Source organism: Ranitomeya variabilis, chromosome 6, assembly GCF_051348905.1.
Source record: "Ranitomeya variabilis isolate aRanVar5 chromosome 6, aRanVar5.hap1, whole genome shotgun sequence".
In the NCBI taxonomy this organism is placed as follows: domain Eukaryota; kingdom Metazoa; phylum Chordata; class Amphibia; order Anura; family Dendrobatidae; genus Ranitomeya; species Ranitomeya variabilis.
The window spans coordinates 158,468,008-158,489,676 of NC_135237.1; the positions used below are offsets into that span (position 1 = coordinate 158,468,008).

Sequence of the window (21,669 nt, forward strand, 5' to 3'; positions counted from 1 at the left end):
TAAAGCATCTATGAGGTCCCATAAGGCCTCGAACAAGAACAGCCAGCTTTATTTGCCTCAATAAAGGTCAATGTACAGGATTGCACTGGGCAAAATTACATCCATGGTAGATGCAAACCACTGCTGACCAAAAAAACCCCACAAGGGCTCATCTTTATGGATAATATTCTGTGGATTGATGAGTCAGAGGTGGAACATTTTGGAAGAGTACATTTCTGAAGAAATTTCCATAAAAAGTGGCGTAAATTTGAATAGGTTTGCCAGGCAGGCTTAGGCACACCCTGTGACAGCCATGCTCTGTCCATTTTGCCAAAGCTGTTCAGCATGTTTCATGAACATGCCAAAAGTGACAATATTTTTGCCCTACTTCCAAGTTGCCCCAAAATGCTGCGACAGTTGAGGACCTTTTCTGCTAGAAACCTGTCGAAAAAGCCTTCATGAAAAAGGGCCATTATGTGTTATTTAATCATAAACATAGTGAAAGCTCTGTTTAGTTCCATCACATTCTATGTAACCAGTTATCCTTGACAGAAACTTTTAACCATTTTTTTAAAAATTATTTCTGTTCCCTGATAGGAGCAGAAAAACAAGTGCGGACCTGTCATTGGACAGGCAACAATTATGCCATGTGACTGATTGTGAAGTTTGCACAGTTTCTGCCTGTTTCACCGGAAGAACAGCACTGCATATTGCACTATTTTTCATGCCAAACATGTGATGAAGACTTCCTTATAGAAGTGTGAACAGATTCTATTATGGACTAAATGAAATCTCTTGTATGACCAGGTATATGTGATCTGTATCCATACTGGCTATAAAGTATTTTTAGTATTATTGATATTTTTGCACTATTTATGTATGTTGTGCTGTTTAAATATTTAAAGGGAATATTTTGTCAGATATTTGCTATATAATAGTATAATATAGGTCAGGAAACCTATTTCCATTGATGTGTCACTTACTGGACTGCTTGGAGTAGTTTTGATAGAATTCCTGTTTTGTCTGTTGTAAACATAGCAGAGCTAAGACTTATGGACTGTGAATAACCCGCCCACACCTCCAACTGGCAAATTCCTGTGTACACTGTGATTCGTCAGCACATTGCCAATCGTTGGTGGGGGCGGAGTTACACAGATTAGCCTGACTGACCTGCTCGTGAGACCTAGTCCTCTAGTGATAATCTCCTGCTGATAAAACACTGATTGTATTGAAAATACTATACACAATAGGTGACACATCCTTGGAATCAGGGTCTCCTGTCTGATATTGTACTGATCTCAGATTAAATAGCAAAAACCTGCTGACAGATTTCTTTTAAATAACTATAATTCATCTCCAATTTGAACATTTTTATGAATAATATATGTAATAACACCAGACAAATATGATTAAATGAGGTGTAAACGTTTCACAATGAAGAGGATTAATGACATATCTTTGCTTTATATCAGTGATTATGGAACAACTTACGTTAACGTCTCTTTACCATTGCAGAAAAATCCATGTTGCTGCTCATGTGAATTCTGCTATCAAGCAGCCTATTCTAAGCACGCAGAATATCGACAGGTAATGACGTGCTTCTTTAAATCAAATTCCAGCATTTCTTTTACAATTTGACATTTGTACATTTTTTTGCTGACTCTTCTAAGGGGAACTTGTTTAACAGGTAAAAAATAATGAAATGTTTTAAGTTTTCTCTTACTTTCACAAACAGTTTACTCTGTGAGACCACAAGCAGTTGCTCGCCACCGCAGGTCGGAGCAGTTTTCGCCACACTGTAAGGATCCATCCTCATAGGAATCATTTAGGGTGCAAGTTCACAACATATGAATCTCAGGAGCAAAACTCTAGCTGTGGCAGCTGGGGCCAAGATTACAGATGCCGGGCGCCCAAAAATAACAAATGCACACACGTCACCACTGCATCCTTCTGCAATGTCATTTACTTTCACAAACCCACAGCCCTCCTTTAGTGCTTCCCGCTCTGTCAGAGCCGGCTGTGGTGTGTGAGGGAAGGGAGTTTAGGGTCCGTCCCACAAAGTCACCTTGTCGCTGGTGAGTGACTTATACATTTTTGTATAAAACATATCAAATAAGTGACGCACGTTTTTATGTGTTCAGCAGTAGTGGAATGTATTCATTAATCGCAGTGTGCTATCGCACGCTGTATCTATGTCTGTATACGGAGTATGTGCACCTCTTGGTAAATTCAGTACTGTTGGAGTTCTGGCCTTGTCTATATATTTTTTTTGCATTCGTATAATAATGTCATGAAAACAAATGTAACATACGACCAGAAGTGAATTAGAGCATAGACAAAGGGGTAAATACCAAGGCACCATTCCATCCCTACTCAAACAGGAGATTGATAATTGAGTACTGCATGACACTCTTTGTGGGTGCTATGGTTTATTTTTGCCCTCCTCTTCCCACTAAATCCTGACATGTAAGCAGTGTAAGGCACAATGTTTGTACTATAGAAGTAGAACTGGACCCAATGGGGAAGATACATCAAAGATTTTACCTCAGTATTATGGCATAAAAAGTAAACATTTTGCCACTTTTGACATTCTCACACCATTTTCACCCAGCTCTGACTAAGTGGGTGAAACTGCTGCGGAATGAGGGCGTGGTGACTGCCACTCATCAAAGTTATGATGAGCGACGTCATTCGTACACTACAAATCTTACTCCAGCTGGGAGTGGAGTAGAATTTATGGTGATGCACAAAGAGAGGTGCGTGTCACTTGTCCAACACTATTGATTCATGAAGAGGCATATGAATCAGTATCATCTGACTCCAGCACACATCCTCATCAAGACAGACGTGAACAATGCAGACCTTGATGGAATGGGCCCGTTATCTGTCTCACTCTCTACCAATTACATGCCTTGCCTACAGTTCAATACCAATTTTAATCCTGCCCTGAATATGCCTTTACAATTGTGCTAAATAACAGTTTTTATAAAAGTAGGACTGGCAGCAATGTAGCTGTAGGACAGGCTGTTTTTTTTTTACTTATACCGTTGCAATCTAAATTATTCATCCACCATATCAAATTAGGTTTATTAGTAGGGATGAGCAGGCCAAAACCCAAACCCCATAAAAGTCAATGGAGACTCAAACTTTTGTGCGGGAAAATGGCCATAAAATGGTTGTAGTAAAAGCTAGGGAGCTGCAAAAGGGAGCAAAATAGAGGTAAGAGCAGGACAATTGCCTAGTAAACAAATGTGAATTGGGAGATTACCTAAAATTGCATAGAATAAAAAAATAAATATAAAAATAATCTTGAACCAGGAGGCGGAGGTCCAAGTTGAGGAGGAGGCTGAGGAGGAGGTGGAGGTGGCAGCGGAAGAGGAGGAGGAGGTAACCAACACTGTTTTTGTGTTTTTTTTTCTGTTTGTTTTTATAATTTGGGGAGGCCCCACAACATTGGGCATGGCAAATAATAATGATAATAATAATTTTTATTTATATAGCGCTAACATATTCCGCAGCACTTTACATTATAGAGGGAACTTGTACAGACAATAGACGTTACAGCATAACAATAAACACAGATCAAAACAGATACCAAGAGGAATGAGGGCCCTGCTCGCAAGCTTACAAACTATGAGGAAAAGGGGGGACACGAGAGGTGGATGATAACAATTGCAAATAGAATGAACAAACTGCGGTGGAGTATAACAATGGTTGGGTGTGTCTGGTATATTTCTCTGGTACAGAGAATTCTAGTGAGATACACTTCAGGTTCATTTTAATGAATGTGAGCTTGTCCACGTTAGCTGTGTACAGTCGCATGTGATCACACCCCCGGCCATGCTAAACACATTCCAATAGTACACTTGGAGTAAACTTCCAAGGCGTAAAAGGCAAGCTCAAGCCATATGTCCAATTTGGAGACCCAGAAATTAAATGGGGCAGGCCCACCACTCAGTACATGGAGACGTGTGGACACATACTTTTCCACCATGTTGTTGAAACACTGCCATGTCTAGTCCACTGCAACTCATTCTTTGCATTCAGATGCCTCGTCATGCAGGTGGTGCTCAGATTAATAACATTTATGCCTCGCTTCAGGCCCTGAATGCACAGTGTGCAAACCTCCTGTGTCTTGTCATCAGCACATTTCCTGAAGAATTGCCATGGCAGGGGAGCTCCTTTTATTAGGGTTGAACAATTAATATAAATGTTCAATTCTCTAGTTGCCTACTCCTGGCCTAATGGATATTGATCATGTGCACTAAAGAAATACACCAGACACAGTCAGCTGTAACTCTCCTTGATCAATGTGTGGCTCAGCTCCAAGAAGGGATTTATTAGTCAAACACAATGTTATATATCTCCTGTAAGGGGGCTCGGTTAGCTCTAAAATGGGAGTGATCGGATGTATTCCATTGGTTAGTGGGTTGGGCATGAGTAAGTCCATGGGCGGATCCATGAGGTCATCAAGGTGGGTTGGTCCGTGAGGTCATCAGGGTGGGCGTCGCTGTGGGTGGATCCATGAGGTCATCAGGGTGGGCGTCATCTTGGATACCAGACCACACGGTCTGCTGAAACAGGAAATGGCGGCCATCTTCAGTGTCTTCATTGTTCATCTTGGATACCAGAGCACATGGCTCTGGTAGAGGAGATGACAGCCATCTTAAGTGTCTTACTTTGTCTGAGGAAAACTTATGTAAGGTTAAACAATACATGTTATAGGTTGCTTCCCTCAATTACCTTATGTGTTGAGGTTAATTAAGTATTTGATCTTATGGCTCTCCTCAACAGTCCCCCCTAAATACTTTATTAACCTTTTCTTTTATCTTGATCCCACCGTGGTTCCCTAACCCATCGATGTTAAGTGTTATTATGACATCAGAGGCTTCATGACAATATGGATGCTATAGACACCAGAGAATGTGTGACCGATTATGGGTATACTGAGGAGGTATATCGGAGCGTGTTACCAGTGTCCTCGGGACTTCCCTACCTGCTGGATCTATTACTCTCCAATCTTCCATCTCCATGGTTACATAAAATACACATGTGCGACTAACCCTGTTGTACACATCCTAGATCTGACCGTCTTGCCCGGGAGGGGGGAATTGGAGTTTTCACCAGTTTGAGACAAGTTTTCCCTTGTGGAAAACCTCCCTTTGTAGCTGGACTTTGACAAGCAGGTCAGATCCTACTCTGTCCCTACCTGTCTAAGAAGTTTACAATGTGAGAGATGGATCCAGGAGGCGCTCAGCAACCCTGACTGAAGTAGGAGTAGTCAGGAGCACTTGGTAGGGACCCTTAAATCTTGACTCCAGGAATGTCTTTTCTGATGAACTTCTTTACAAGCACGTAGTCACCAGGTTGGAAAGCATGGGTACCTTCACTGGAATCTGGACCTGGAATGGATGATAAAACTCGTACATGTGTTACTGACAGTTCTTTAGTAACAACAATTACATAATTTACAAGAGTATCACTTCCCAAGGCTAGCTGTTGTGGAAAATATTGACCCAATCTTGGAGGCCCCCCAAAAAGAATCTCGTATGGTGTGAGTTTAGTGGGACCCCTTGGAGTGTTTCTGACTGAGTATAAGGCAACGTGCAAAATGTCTGTCCAAGTCTGACCTCCTAACTGGCTTTCAGTATTTTATTTTTGAAGGTGCCATTCAGCATTTCTACTTTCCCACTGCTATGTAGGTGATATGGAGTATGTAAACCCAAATCAGCTCCCACCAGTGTCCATAGTTCCTTAGTCAGTGCTGCAGTAAACGCAGGTCCTTGGTCACTCTCAATTACCTCTGGGACCCCATATCTGCTTACTACTTCATGCATCAGTCTCTTAACAGTCACTCTGGCAGTCATGTTGGTTACTGGATAGGCTTCGGGCCATCCTGAGAACATGTCAGTCACTTCCAGTACATACTCGCACTTCCCTACTTTTGGCATTTGAATACGATCGATCTGAACTCTCTGAAAGGGATAGTGGTTTAGCCAAATGTTTCTGAGGCGGTGCTGGATTGCATGTTGCACACACAAGGCAGGACTTGCAATATTTTTGGGTGACAGTAGAAATCCCAGGTGCCATGTAGGTCTTCCAAATCAGGTCATTCATCCGATTCTTGCCTCTGTGGGTGATACCGTGTGCCCATTCTGTCACTGAGGGGTACAGATTACGGGGTAGACCTTTGTGTTCACCCTCCAGACTCCATCTTCATCCTTTTTTAGTTCCTCCTTCTTGCCATGACTTCTTTTCATCATCTGATGTCTTGTCTTGATGTAGATGGATGATCCTCATAAGAGAGCCTTTAGTCCCTTCTTCAGTGTCTTGTGACACGTACACCGCTGCTTTTTCTTTCCTAAATGGATCCGCAGCATAGGTTTTTGCTGTTTTGTCAGCAAAGAAGTTCCCCCTTGCTTCTGGAGAATCCAGTCTCCCGTGAGCTTTGACTGTCCTTACACAATACTTCTCTTCTTTACTACCAGTCATCTCCCCTCTTCACAACATGTAACAGGCAGTAAGCAACTAAAACATGTGACGGTTCTTGCAATTAAATGACCAGCAGCGGAGATACCCTTTCTGCCGTCTTACAGATACCAAGAAAACCGGACACGGTCAGGCAATCTGCACAGGATACCCCGAAGGACACAGGTAAAGACTACAGATTATAAAAAATCAGCAGACTTACCGTGCTCTGTTAAGGAGGTGATCAGTCTCCAGATTCGGGGTACTCAGTGCATCCAGCCGTTCCACCCGCCGGTTTTCAGGGTTCAGGGCTCTCCTCTGCTGGCCCCAGGTTGGGCGGCCAAATATTAGGGTTGAACAATTAATATAAATGTTCAATTCTCTAGTTGCCTACTCCTGGCCTAATGGATATTGATCATGTGCACTAAAGAAATACACCAGACACAGTCAGCTGTAACTCTCCTTGATCAATGTGTGGCTCAGCTCCAAGAAGGGATTTATTAGTCAAACACAATGTTATATATCTCCTGTAAGGGGGCTCGGTTAGCTCTAAAATGGGAGTGATCGGATGTATTCCATTGGTTAGTGGGTTGGGCATGAGCAAGTCCATGGGCGGATCCATGAGGTCATCAAGGTGGGTTGGTCCGTGAGGTCATCAGGGTGGGCGTCGCTGTGGGTGGATCCATGAGGTCATCAGGGTGGGCGTCATCTTGGATACCAGACCACACGGTCTGCTGAAACAGGAAATGGCGGCCATCTTCAGTGTCTTCATTGTTCATCTTGGATACCAGAGCACATGGCTCTGGTAGAGGAGATGGCATCCATCTTAAGTGTCTTACTTTGTCTGAGGAAAACTTATGTAAGGTTAAACAATACATGTTATAGGTTGCTTCCCTCAATTACCTTATGTGTTGAGGTTAATTAAGTATTTGATCTTATGGCTCTCCTCAACACTTTGAGCTGGCTTTGGAAGGTAGTAGCAACTTACGTACTGGCTAGTGGCCGGATGCTGTGCTTTTGCACCTTGCTCCCTTTTTTTTGCTGTGCAGCTTGGGCAGTGTTACCACCACCTCTTCCATCGAACTGTACATGTCACTCAGATAGTCTTGACTTCATGTGGGGTCTAGGACCTCTTCATCCCCAGCATCATCTTCCACACACTCCTCTCCTTGCTGGTGTGCTCACAGCAAAAAGTCACAGCAGTTGGCACCAGTGTTTCCTCATCATCATCAGAGATGTGCTGTGGTGGTCCGCTGACCGTGCGCACTAGCCCTCCCATATACTCATCCTCAGACAGAACAAGTGGTTGGGCATCTCTCCCACTTCTGTAGCAGGGTCAGATGGATGGCCCATGGAACCACAGCTAGGGAAGTCATCATAAAACAGAAGTGACTGCTGCATGACTTGGTGCTCAGACTGCTTGGTTGATTTGCAAGGAGCTGAGATGGAAGATAAATGCACTTGGTCTGCAGGTGCAAACTCTATGCTTTCAGCAGGGGTCTGGGTGGAAGACAAAGCAAAGGAACTGGAGGCACTCTAAGCCATCCAATCTAAAACCGCCTCTACTTGTTTTGGCCTCACTATTCCTCCGGCGGTACTCGGGTCTACAAAATTACGAAGAAAGTCCTGTCACCAGCTTGCACCAGAGGAAGGTGTTTCATTTGAGCGCGTAGCTGGCACAAATCTACTATACCATAGTGCTGCTGCTATACCACCACTATCAGCAGCACTATGGCCACATCCCCTATTTGATGCTCTCCTCATTCTTTGTACCCAAAAAAGTGCACAGTATTATACAGCCTGTATACGGTGAGTGCCCAGCAGATTATTACACTGCCTATATGCAGACTGCCCCCACAAAGGCTATTTTCCACCACAGAGGCTGTTTTGCAGAGTACCCCCACAGATGCTGTTTTGCAAAGTACCCCCACAGAGGCTATTTTCAGTGTACCCCCACAGAGGCTGTTTTCAGTATACCCCCAAAGAGGCTGCTTTCAAAGTACCTCCACAGAACCTAACACTGGTCCTCACATGAGCCACACCCTGTTCCTGCGCTAGTCAGAGCACAATGGAGGTGCCACACATAATCCGGCGGTTATATAAGCCGGGTCATGTGGTGCGCAGACCAATCACAGCCATGCCAATACTCGGCATGGTTGTGATACATGCGGAAGTGCCCACAGCTGAAAAGCTTGTTGATTGGCTACACCTCAGCCTGTCAGCAAACTTTATTCAGCATCCGAACTCGAAACACTATAATGGACTTCCGTGAGAAGTCCGTGTTTGGGTTTCAGCACTAGATATGAACCCCAAACTTTACATTTCAGGTTCGCTCATCTCCATTCATTTGCAAAATTTGCAAACTTTAAAAAGCAAACATTTCAACTAATATAATAAGTACCGTAGCCAGATTACTGAGGAGGCTGGTGGTCAAAAACCCTCAAATGACTGCTAAGACCTGCAGCAAGATATGGTGGCAGCAGGAACTGAGGTTTAAGTTTGTACGGTAAAGCACATACTAAATGCTGAAGGTCTCCATTCTCAAACTCCAAGGTATACACCTCTGTTGACCCCAAAACACAAGAAAAGTCAGCTCCAATATGTTCAAAACTATAGAAGTAGGCCACAGGAGTTTGGGGGTTCTGTTCACAAGAGTGAACAAAACTGGAAATCACACTTGGTGATGCTCTTTATCTGCTTTGCTTGCTCTGCTAGAAGCCTGCATCTTATGGAAAGCAGGATAGAATCAGTGAAGCGTCAGAAAATTCTAGGAGAAAAAGTCATGCATTCTGTGAGGAAGCTGAAAGCAAGGAGGACAATGATCCCAAGCATATGTGACAAGTAAAAGCTGCACTGATGATTTAGAATCATCCAGCAACTAGATGGGTTAAAGTGGTTACAGAAGACAGGGAGTGGTTACCACAGCCCCAGGGGATTCTTAGAAAGTTGTTGTTGCAGTAGAAAGCTGTGTTAGGCTACGTTCACATGCGTCATGCGCCCCTATATTTAACATGGGGGCGCATGGACATGCGTTGCACTTGCGTTTTGTGACGCATGCGTCACTGCGGCGCACGCGTCAGGGCGCAGAGGACGCAGCAAGTTGCATTTTTTGTGCGTCCAAAATCAAGCAAAAAAAGGACGCATGCATCACAAAACAATGCTTTTGCATGCGTTTTGCATGCGTTGTGCGTTGCGTCGCCGATGCGTCGCCGACGCAACACACAACAACGCAAATGTGAACGTAGCCTTAGGCTGCCATCACTTTATCAGTGTTTGGTCAGTATTTTACATCAGTATTTGTAAGCCAAAACCAGGAGTGGAACAATTAGAGGAAAAGTATAATAGAAACACGTCACCACTTCTGTATTTATTACCCACTCTTGGTTTTGGCTTACAAATACTGATGTAAAATACTGACCAAATACTGATAGTGTGACGGCAGCCTTAGAAAAAGTCTCCTATCAGACTGAACTAAGATAAGCTACCAAGACCAGTTCTTTCAGGGAAGTGACTGCTGGAAGCACAGAGGCAGTCAGGACAGCCAGGAGTGATCTTTGTTTCCTCAAGATAAGAGAGTGAAAGAGCCAAAGCACAGGACTCATCCCCCCCACCTCCACCCTTCACCTCAGCGCATGGTGAAGGTATAGTGCTACTCTGTGTAAAGACACTGTGTGTAAAGAGAAGTTGTCTGTGAAGAAACTTGTTTGCTGGGAGCATTGTATAAAGAGAAGTGATTCTGTGTGATGGGAAGATGCTTGGTTAAAACCTTATAATCAATCCCTGTCTGCAACAGTGTAATGCTACGTTCACATTTGCGTTGTGCGCCGCAGCGTCGGCACCGCAGCGCACAACGCAAACAAAAACGCAGCAAAACGCATGCACAACGCTGCGTTTTGCGCCGCATGCGTCCTTTTTTTAATTGATTTTGGACGCAGCAAAAATGCAACTTGCTGCGTCCTCTGCGCCCGGACGCGGGCGCCGCAGCTACGCATGCGGCGCAAAACGCAAGTGCGACGCATGTCCATGCGCCCCCATGTTAAATATAGGGGCGCATGACGCATGCGGCGCCTCTGCGGCGCCCGCCGCTAATGTGAACGTAGCATAATAGCTGAATGCCTGTAAACTGTAAACCTCACATCCACTGTAAAAGCTTCTGGTTTATGGTCACCGTGAGGAAAATCCTTTAAAGATTCCAAAGAACTCATGTTCTTTTGCCCTGTCTCCATATACTGAGTGGCGGAAATACAACATATACCTCAAGGTCCTCTGAGGCTTGGTTTAAGGGCTGTCCCACACGTCCAGATAATTCCGGTACCGGAAAAAATCGGTACCGGAGTTATCTGTGTCCGTGTGCCCGTGAGCTCACGTAGGCCATACGTGCGGCACACGTGTGCCACCCGTGTGGCGAGTGGGTACCACACGGAGCGTGCAGGAGAGAGCGCTAAAGTTTAGCGCTGTCCCCTGCATCGTGCTGAAGCCGCGATTCATATCTTCTGTGCAGCAGCGTTTGCTGCACAGAAGATATGAATAATAGTGTTTAAATGAAAGATCTACACTGTGTTCCAAATTATTATGCACAAAGAGTTTAGGAGTGATAAGGTTACAATTTTTTTGTTTGTCATTTAAACTCATTGATGGTGATGTGTGTCAGGTCTCTTTATATCACTGAAAGCAATTGCAGTTACCTGTGCAAATTAGTTTGGCAGGTGTGTCCAAATAAAGGCAAAACTACTTAAGAAGGCTGTTCCACATTATTAAGCAGCCTACATTTTTGGCCAAAATGGGAAAGAAAAAGGATGTGTCGGCTGCTGAGAAGCAACAAATTATGGAGTATTTAGGTCAAGGCATGACTACAATCAACATTGCCAAGACACTTCATCGTGATCATCGCACAATCAAGAAGTATGTAGCTGATTCCCAGCACACACGTGTGCGTGCTGATAAGGAAAAATTGAGGACCCTTTCCAACAGGCAATTGCGTAAGGTTAAAAGAGCAGCTGCAAAAATGCCTGGTCATAGCAGCAGACAAGTTTTTGAAGCTGCTGGTGCCTCCAACGTCCCCAGAACAACAAGATGCAGGGTCCTTCAGAGGTGCGTAAGCCATCCTGTCGACCACCTCTATCCACTGCACACAAGCAGAAACGGCTCCAGTGGGCCAAACGATACATGAAGACTGACTTCCAAACTGTTTTGTTCACCGATGAGTGCTGTGCAACGCTCGATGGTCCAGATGGATGGAGTGGAGGATGGCTGGTTGATGGACACCCCATGAAAACACGGCTAAGGCGCCAAAAAGGAGGAGGTGGAGTAATGTTTTGGGCTGGAATCATGGGGAGAGAGATTGTCGGCCCCTTTATGATCCCTGAAGGGGTAAAGATGAACTCCATAATCTATGTGGAGTTTCTAAAACAACACTTCCTGCCATGGTTCAAGAGGAAGAACTGTGCTTTCCGCAGCAAGATCATTTTCATGCATGATAATGCACCGTCTCATGCTGCAAAAGACACATCTGCATCTCTGGCTGCTATGGGCATAAAAGAGGACAAACTTATGGTGTGGCCACCATCTTCCCCTGACCTCAACCCCATTGAGAACCTCTGGAGCATCATCAAAAGGAGTGTCTATGATGGCGGGAGGCAGTTCACATCTAAGCAACAGCTCTGGGAGGGTATTCTGTCCACATGCAAAACAATTGAAGCAGAAACCATCCAAAAACTGACAAATTCAATGGACAAGAGAGTTCAGAAGCTTCTTTTGAACAAGGGGTCCTATGTGCAAATGTAACATCACCTAGAATAAAGTTTTCACTTGAAAACTGTTTGATTTCATTTTGTAATAAGCTGATAATGCTTATAACTTCACAACTGACCATTTTTTTGTTCAAAATAAAATAAAAAAGGTTAAAAACTCTGCTGTGCATAATAATTTGGAACATGCATTTTGAGTGTTTATTTTTTTTAAAAAGATACTGTTTTCATAGGCAGTTTGTTCCAAAACATTGCAATTATACTAGAATAGTAGATGACTGGAAAATAACAATGACTGCAATTCAGATAGGTAATTTAGAGAAAATATGAGGAAATATTATTTGTATAATAATTTGGAACACAGTGTATGTGTCCGATGCCCCCCCACCCCCTGTGCGCCCCCTAGCTGTTCAGAAAATACTCACCCGCTCCCTCGTTGGCTGTCGCTCCTTCCTGGTCTGGCTGCGGCTTCCATCCACTGTATGCGGTCACGTGGGGCCGCTCATTTACAATCATGAATAGGCGGCTCCACCTCCCATAGGGGCGGAGCCGACTATTCATGATTGTAAATGAGCGGCCCCACGTGACCGCATACAGTAGAAGCCGCGGCCAGACCAGGAAGCAGCGACAGCCAACGTGGGAGCGGGTGAGTATTTTCTGAACAGCGGGAGGGGCGCACAGGGGGTGGGGGGGCAGCGGACAGGTAGATCTTTCATTTAAACACTATTATTCATATCTTCTATGCAGCAAACGCTGCTGCAGGGAAGATATGAATGGCGGCTTCAGCACCATGTGGGGGGGACAGCGCTTACTGTAGCGCTGTCTCCTGCACGCCACAGGGACCGCACACGGAGAACGTCCGTGTGAGGTCCGTGTTTTACACGGACCCATTGACTTTAATGGGTCCGTGTAATACGTGCGCTCCCACAAACACTGACATGTCTCCGTGTTTGGCACACGGAGACACGGTCCGCAAAAAATCAATGACATCTGCACAGATGCATTGATTTTTATGGGTCTACGTGTGTCAGTGTCTCCGGTACGTGAGGAAACTGTCACCTCACGTACCGGAGCCACTGACGTGTGAAACCGGCCTAAGAAAAAGTCCTGATAGATTCTGGAGTCAGTTTCCTGACTTGAAACCTATAGAAAATGTTTGATGGGCTTTGAGTAAAGCTCACAAAACCAAGAGTATTACTTTGGCTACGCTCATACTATCAATATTTGGTCAGTATTTTACATTAGTGTTTGTGAGCCTAAACCAGGAGAGGAACAATCAGAGGAAAAGTATAATAGAAACAATTCACCACTTCTGTATTTTTCACCCACTCCTGGCTTTGGCTTACAAATACTGATGTGAAATACTGATCAATTACTGATAGTGTGACCGTAACTTTAATATGAGGCTATTGTTCATGATTATGGGCGAATGTTCTTCAGGATTACACTGCTAGAAGCTGTTGTTTGGCTATGCATAACATTTTCAGCAGGTCTTTACAAACAATTAGTGCTCTTTTAGGTAACAAAGATGCTTGTCATAAAGGTTTTGAGTTATTCTGAGACTGTAGTAGTCATTAAAAGTGACATTTTGTGTTGAATTTGGAGAAAGTTCTTATATTATATACAGCTCTGGCAAAAATTAAGAGACGGCTGCAAAATGTTCAGTTTGTCTGATTTTTCTCTTTATAGGTATATTTTTTAGTAAAATGTAAATTGTTCTTTTATTCTATAAACTTCTGACAACATGTCTCCGAAGTTCCAAGCAATAAATGTTGTATTTTTTTTCTGACAAAGAAAAATGGTCAAAAATTTTTAAAAATTACAGTGCATTCAGACCTCAAATAATGCAAAGAGAACAAGTTCATAATCATTTAGAAAGAACAATACTATTGTTTTATCTCAGGAAGAGTTCAGAAATCAATATTTTGTGGAATAACCATGATTTTTAATCACAGCTTTCATGCGTCTTGGCATGCTTTCCACCAGTCTTTCACACTGCTTCTGGCACAAAAATGTAAGCAGTTCTTCTTTCTTTGATAGCAAATAGATAATGGCTGCACTCAAGTTTATTGTGCTAAAGCAAGGAAATGTGCAATACATGAAATGTGAACAGCATAATGGCTTGTGAAATTTATGAAAAAACACATGAGATTTTTAGCACAAAATTTGGCCAAATATTGTGAGCCCATTCACCAAACGTCAAGGTAATCTCAGATCGAATGGGTAACTAACCTGTCTGCCTAGTGTGAACACTTACCTATGGCTAATAAAATGGTAAAGCCTGTATTTATAGAGGAGGTTAGAACCAACTGTGTTTGGATGTAGTTAAAATCACAGCATGGTGAAGGGCGAGGCGTTCAAGTCAGAAAAAGCAATACATAGTAAATATAGAAAAACTGACTGAACAGCCACTGAACTGGTGCATAACCAAAAAGTCTTACATAGCAAATAGATAATGGCTGCACTCAAGTTTATTGTGCTAAAGCAAGGAAATGTGCAATACATGAAATGTGAACAGCATAATGGCTTGTGAAATTTATGAAAAAACACATGAGATTTTTAGCACAAAATTTGGCCAAATATTGTGAGCCCATTCACCAAACGTCAAGGTAATCTCAGATCGAATGGGTAACTAACCTGTCTGCCTAGTGTGAACACTTACCTATAGCTAATAAAATGGTAAAGCCTGTATTTATAGAGGAGGTTAGAACCAACTGTGTTTGGATGTAGTTAAAATCACAGCATGGTGAAGGGCGAGGCGTTCAAGTCAGAAAAAGCAATACATAGTAAATATAAAAAATATAGCTGAACATTGGCTGTTCAGTCAGTTTTTCTATATTTACTTATTTCTTTGATGGCTTGTGACTATCCATCTACCTCTTGATTACATTCCAGAGGTTTTCAATGGGGTTCAGGTCTGGAGATTGGGCTGCCCATGACAGAGTTTTAATGTGTTGGTCTCTTAATTTTTGCCAGAGCTGTACATTGCAAACATCAGATTGTTTGTACATTTTGCTAATAAATCTATTTTGCAATGGGGGTTGAACAGAGGCGTAGCTAGGGTTTCAACTTAGGGGGGGCGAAACATCTGAGTGGGCCCCTAACCAGCTAACCCTGATTACAGCTACGGTTGCGCACTCTTATTGTGAATATAGGGGAACCTTAGAATATGACCCTACTGTTATTGAAAATAAATCTATATACAAAAACGAACATTGACTTTACCGCCATATTGGACCATATGCACAATAATAATGTCCCCTAAGTTCCCCCATGTACTGCTCCATTATACACAGTATCGTGAGCTTAAAGCTTCCCTATACACAGTCTAAGGCTCCCACAGCTCCCCTATACACAGTATGATGGTTCTATAACTCCCCTATACACAGTATGATGTTCCCACTGCTCCCCTCTACACAGTATGATGTTCCCACTGCTCCCCTATAGATAGCATGAGCCCAATGCTCCCCTATACACAGTATAATGCTGACAGAACTCCACTATAGAAAGTATAATGCCCCCCAGAGCTCCCCTATACATAGTGTAATGGGCCAACAGCTCCCATATGCACAATATGCCTTCACAGTTCCCTATACACAGTATGATGTCCCTCACAGTTTCCCTGTACACAGTATGATGGGCCCACAGCTTCCTTATACACAGTATGATGGGCCCACAGCTCTTTTATACACAGTAGGATGGGCCCACAACTTCCTTATACACAGTATGATGGTCCCACAACTTCCTTATACACAGTATGATGGTCCCACAGCTCCATTATACACAGTATGATGGGCCCGCAGCTCCCTTATACACAGTATGATGGGCCCGCAGCTCCCTTATACACAGTATGATGGGCCCGCAGCTCCCTTATACACAGTATCATGGGCCCGCAGCTCCCTTATACACAGTATGATGGGCCCGCAGCTCCCTTATACACAGTATGATGGGCCCGCAGCTCCCTTATACACAGTATGATGGGCCCGCAGCTCCCTTATACACAGTATAATGGGCCCGCAGCTCCCTTATATACAGTATGATGGGTCCGCAGCTCCCTTATACACAGTATGATGGGCCCGCAGCTCCCTTATACACAGTATGATGGGCCCGCAGCTCCCTTATACACAGTACGATGGGCCCGCAGCTCCCTTATACACAGTACGATGGGCCCGCAGCTCCCTTATACACAGTACGATGGGCCCGCAGCTCCCTTATACACAATATGATGGGCCCGCAGCTCCCTTATACACAGTATGATGGGCCCGCAGCTCCCTTATACACAGTATGATGGGCCCGCAGCTCCCTTATACACAGTATGATGGACCCGCAGCTCCCGTATACACAGTACGATGGGCCCGTAGCTCCCTTATACACAGTATGATGGACTCACAGCTCCCGTATACACAGTATGATGGGCCCGCAGCTCCCTTATACACAGTATGATGGGCCCGAAGCTCCCTTATACACAGTATGATGGGCCCGCAGCTCCCGTATACACAGTACGATGGGCCCGCAGCTCCCTTATACACAGTATGATGGACTCACAGCTCCCGTATACACAGTATGATGGGCCCACAGCTCCCTTATACACAGTATGATGTCCCCCACAGTTCCCCTGTACACAGTATGATGGACTCACAGCTTCCTTATACACAGTATGATGGACTCACAGCTCCCTGTCATGATTTGGATGCCCCGGTCATTTACTCATCCTCCGCGTATTCACTATTTTGTGGCACTGCTGCAGTGCTGCTGGTCAAACTTGTGAGCGCAGCTTCTGACAGGCCAGAAGTTAGAAGCTATGTCACAAGCGCTCAATGTAAGACTATGAGGCTATGTGCACTTGTTGCGGATTCGTGTGCGGATTTACCGCGGATTTCCTGTGTTTTTTGTGCAGATTTCACCTGCGTTTTACCACCTGCGGAATCCTATAGAGGAGCAGGTGTAAAATGCTGCGGAATCCGCAAAAAGAATTGACATGCTGCGGAAAATACAACGCAGCATTTCTGCACGGTATTTTCCGCACCATGTGCACTGCGGCTTTGGTTTTCCATAGGTTTACATGGCACTGTAAACCAGATGGAAAACTGCTGTGAATCCGCAGCGGCTAATCCGCACCATGTGCACATAGCCTGAGAGTGAGAAAGAGGCCAGAACGAGGCTCCCACAGACTTACATTGATTGGTGACCTCTGTGCTGCTCCATGAAACACTGGAACTGCTGACAGGCCACGAACTGAAGGAGACAGAGCCAAGCGGAGACTTTGGGTATGTGCACACACTGCGGATCCGCAGCAGTTTCCCATGCGTTTACATTACAATGTAAACCTATGGGAAACGAAATCCGCAGTACACATGCTGCGGAAAAAACCGCCGGAAGCGCAGCGGTTTACATTCCGCAGCATGTCAATTCTTTGGGCAGATTCCGTTGCGGGTTTACACCTGCTCCAATAGAAAACTGCAGGTGTAAACCCGCAGCGCAATCCGCAATAGAAACCGCGATAAATCCGCAGGAAAAAACACAGCGGTTTTGCCCTGCGAATTTATCAAAAATCCGCAGTCCTCCACAATACGTGTGCACATACCCTAAAACAGATGAAAACGCCAAAAGGCAAGTATCAGACAGGGGGCAGGGGACATGGATTTTCAGCACCGCTCCAGCAATGAAATAAAAAATAATGCCGGAGTGGTGCTGTAAATGTGATGCAGCTCTTAGTTACTATATGGGGGCTCCTTATACTAATACTCATAAACGACCCAGGTAGTACGCATCAAAAGCCCCCTGCCCTCCCCCCCATCTCCAGCCTCCTCAGACAGCAAATATTACCTGTGATGGAGTACATATAACATCAGAACTAAACATTATAATATTCAGCCCCCAGTGACCTGTCCCCCCTCCCCCACTTCAATACCCCCATCAACCCCATCATCTCACATCCACCCCCTCAGTGCCCTGTCCCACCTCACCCACCTTCTGCCCTCACAACACCCAAATGGTCTTACATTCACCCCCCCAGTGTCCTGTCTCCCCTCCCCCACAATACCCCCATGGTCTCACATTCACCCCCCCCCCCCAGTGCCCTGTCCCCCGTCCCCTGTCCCCCCTCACTCACTTTCAGCGCCCACAATACCCCAACGGTCTCACAGTGACATACCTGAATTTAACAAACCTTACAAGTTACATCCCCACTTACTGATAAAGTTTGCACTGCAGGCAGGACCAGGAAGTGTAAGTGAAATGCAAGTTGTGGGCACTAGGACCCAGCGTGCCTGAGTCAATCCCAGCGTGCACAGAGTAAAGAAAAACTACAGCCAGGAAAAGCTTCATGATCAGGTCAGAGGGGCGAAACCATTCACTGCAGGAGGGAGACTCTGCAGCCACCACTGTGCTAGCAGCCTGCAGAGTCTTTGTCAGACGGGAGCAGACATTATACTGCTCTGCTCCTATGCGGTGTTCTGCCTCGTCACAGAAGTGGCCCTGGCTTCCAGTGGGCCCCTTCATTTGACAGGGCCCGGGGCGACGGCCCCCTCTGCCCCCCCCCAGTAGCGTTGAATACGGTAATTTAGATACTTCCTATAATATGGTAAGACATTGAGGCATGAATATATTGCCTCATGATGTTACAACTGAGATTTCATCTTACCTATTTCTACATGCTTGTGATGCAATTTTGATATGTCCTGATGTACGTAGCTAGATGATTACATTGCTAAAGCTAGATGGCAACACAGGATGCAAAGCTCAGAAACAATGGCAAAAACAATCATAACATAAACAAATCATACAGTTTGAAAACATCTACATGCAAAGAAATGCTGCTTATATCAGTTCTCAATAAATATCAGATTTTAACCAAAAGCTTGTACTTTTCAAAGAAACTGAGGCATGGTTAAACCTTCTAGCTAGATAATGTCCTCAAACACAAATCAAAATAAAATGTTCTGTGATGCCTTCCTCAAGATTGAGAGCCATTTGAAAACTTGTAGCTTGCATTGAAAAAACTTATCTAAAGTGATGTGACTCAAGAAAATGAAGCAACTAGACTTGATTTACAAGAAGTGGATGAAGATCTCTCAACAAACATCCTCCAACAATTACTTGGAATTTGACTGTTTATAAATTAGTAACTAGAAAAATTAATTATTGCATCAATCAGCTTATGTCTGAGGCAAGTTGATTATGGATGTACTGTTATATCGGTTATATGGCACTGATTTTTTAATCTCATCATGTATTGTCTTGGTGGGATAAAAAAAAACCTTTCACTAGAGATGACTCCCTAATAGGGTTATCCCACAAACAAAGGACATTGTAATTATTAGGAGGGATGAACGAACGTGCTCAGTGATACTCGGTAATCACTCAAATATCACGATGCTCGGATGTGCTCATAACTCGGCGAGCAATGGGCGGTACTCGATGTAAAACTCAAATCCCTGCCCCACTCCTTTGGCACCTGTTACACAGCCAATAAGCATGCCGGCATTGCCTTTGAGTCACTGTAATGCTTTAGCCATTTTGGATGTGGCATTACTGTGATTGGACGACTGTGTGACATCATCAGAGGTTATAAAAAGACATGCGCCGCCCGGCTCGGCATACTGACGCCATTGCACAGCTCTGTGACACTTCGTACTGGAGGGAGAGAGTGCTTATCTATGCTTGTGTGTGCACAGTATAACAAATCAGAGGCCTGTAGTGTCGATACTGGTGCTGAAGCTGAGCCATCATACTAACAGCCCTTCCATGGGCAAATCGTTTGCAGCACCTAGAATCTGCATTTAGCCTATGGTGTGATGGAGAGTCGTGACAGAATCCAGTCTGTAGACAGGCATTATGCCTGTGCAGTCTGTTAGCAAATATATAGCTGCCTCATTTTTTGTGGGGGCTGAAAAAATTTAATATATTTTGATCCATCGATTATTATGTGCTTTTATTACATAAAACACCAAAAAACAGTTGAAATATTTTCTAGGGATGCATTTTTCAGCCATACACTATTCCGTAGTGTGGAGTACATTTCTGTGATATCTAAAACTGAGAAAAAGCTTTAAAAATTTGTGTAGGCTTCCATTTGTCAGCACCACAGTGTTATGTGGTCTGTGACCATTTCTGTGATCTCTAAAACTGAAAAAAAAAAGCTTAAATTTTTTTTTATAGGCTTCCATTAGACAGTCATCCAGTGTTACATGGTCTGTAACCATTTGTGTGACCTCTAAAACTAAAAAAAAACATTGAAACATTTTCAGGATTGAAATTGATTGTAAACCATACACTTTGCATTCTTTCTGTTACATTACCGTGGAGTAAACTCCCCAAAACCACGTTGATTGCTGCTGGTTATCAATTTTTTTCTTTTATTAAAAATAACCTTGGTTTCAAGAGGCCGAGTAATTACAAAATGCGTAAAATGTGCGTTAACGGAAGAGGAAGTGTAAGTGATGATGATGGTGCACGAAGATGCCGAGGGCGTGAGGAAGGTGCGACTTCACCTGTTGCTGGAACAAAAGAAACAACACCCATCCACGACACATAGGTTCCTGTCCCACTTTGCAGGGAGGCACTGTACACTCCTTGACAGAAGTTATGTCGCTTATCCATGTTATGTAAATAAAGCTTATAACCTGAGGTTAAATTCATCCATTGGTTGTATAAATTATTCTTTTGAAAGCTGAAACCCTCCGAAATGTGGTTTAGGTTAAGAAAATACATTGACATCAATGCGGAAATATTTATCAGTTAATGGACACAGAATGATCAGATTTTGGCAAGATAAAAGTTTTGTCGCCCACAGAAAGTAATGTGATATTCAAACAAATAATTAACTTAAAATACAAATATATGTTGCATAACATTTGTGAATGAAGTTGTGGTGCTATTAGAGTCATATTTAATATTTTGTCTGACTTCCATGGGCTTGAAGGACTGCATCCATGTGGTTCAACAATGATTCATACAATTTATCAATTAAGTCATCAGGAACAGCAAAGAATGCAGTCTTACATGTCTCCCAGAGTTTATCTAGATTCTTTGGTTTTGTCAACAGGGCAGACAAAGTACACCTGCGCCGGAGCCACAGCTTGAAGACAAGAAGAGGACGTCATCGTAAGAAGATGGGAGGCCCCGGACCGGATCGCGACGCCCATCGGACTAGAACCGCAGCGGGACCACCCCTGGGTGAGTATAATCTAACCTCTTTTTCTCATCTTTCAGGATACATCGGTGGCTTATCTACAGCATTACAGAATGCTGTAGATAAGCCCCTGATGCCGGTGGGCTTAGCTCACCTTCGATTTTGGGGGTGACAGGTTCCCTTTAAACCTGTTAATTGTCTAAAACTCTTCTATGTGTCTAAGACTACTTTCACACGCTCAGTATTTAGTCAGTATTTTACCTCAGTATTTGTAAGCCAAAACCAGGAGTGGAACAATCAGAGAAAAGTATAATAGAAACACGTCACCACTTCTGTATTTAT

At 43.9% G+C, this 21,669-nt stretch overlaps 1 long non-coding RNA gene across 1 annotated transcript; it reads left to right on the forward strand.

Annotated features, from left to right (window-relative positions):
• Positions 1–722: 722 nt before the first annotated feature.
• LOC143782063 (uncharacterized) lies at positions 723–21,333 on the forward strand. Its single transcript, XR_013216868.1, has 3 exons — positions 723–786; positions 1,495–1,566; positions 21,241–21,333. It is a non-coding gene; the product is annotated as an uncharacterized LOC143782063 (long non-coding RNA).
• Positions 21,334–21,669: the final 336 nt, after the last annotated feature.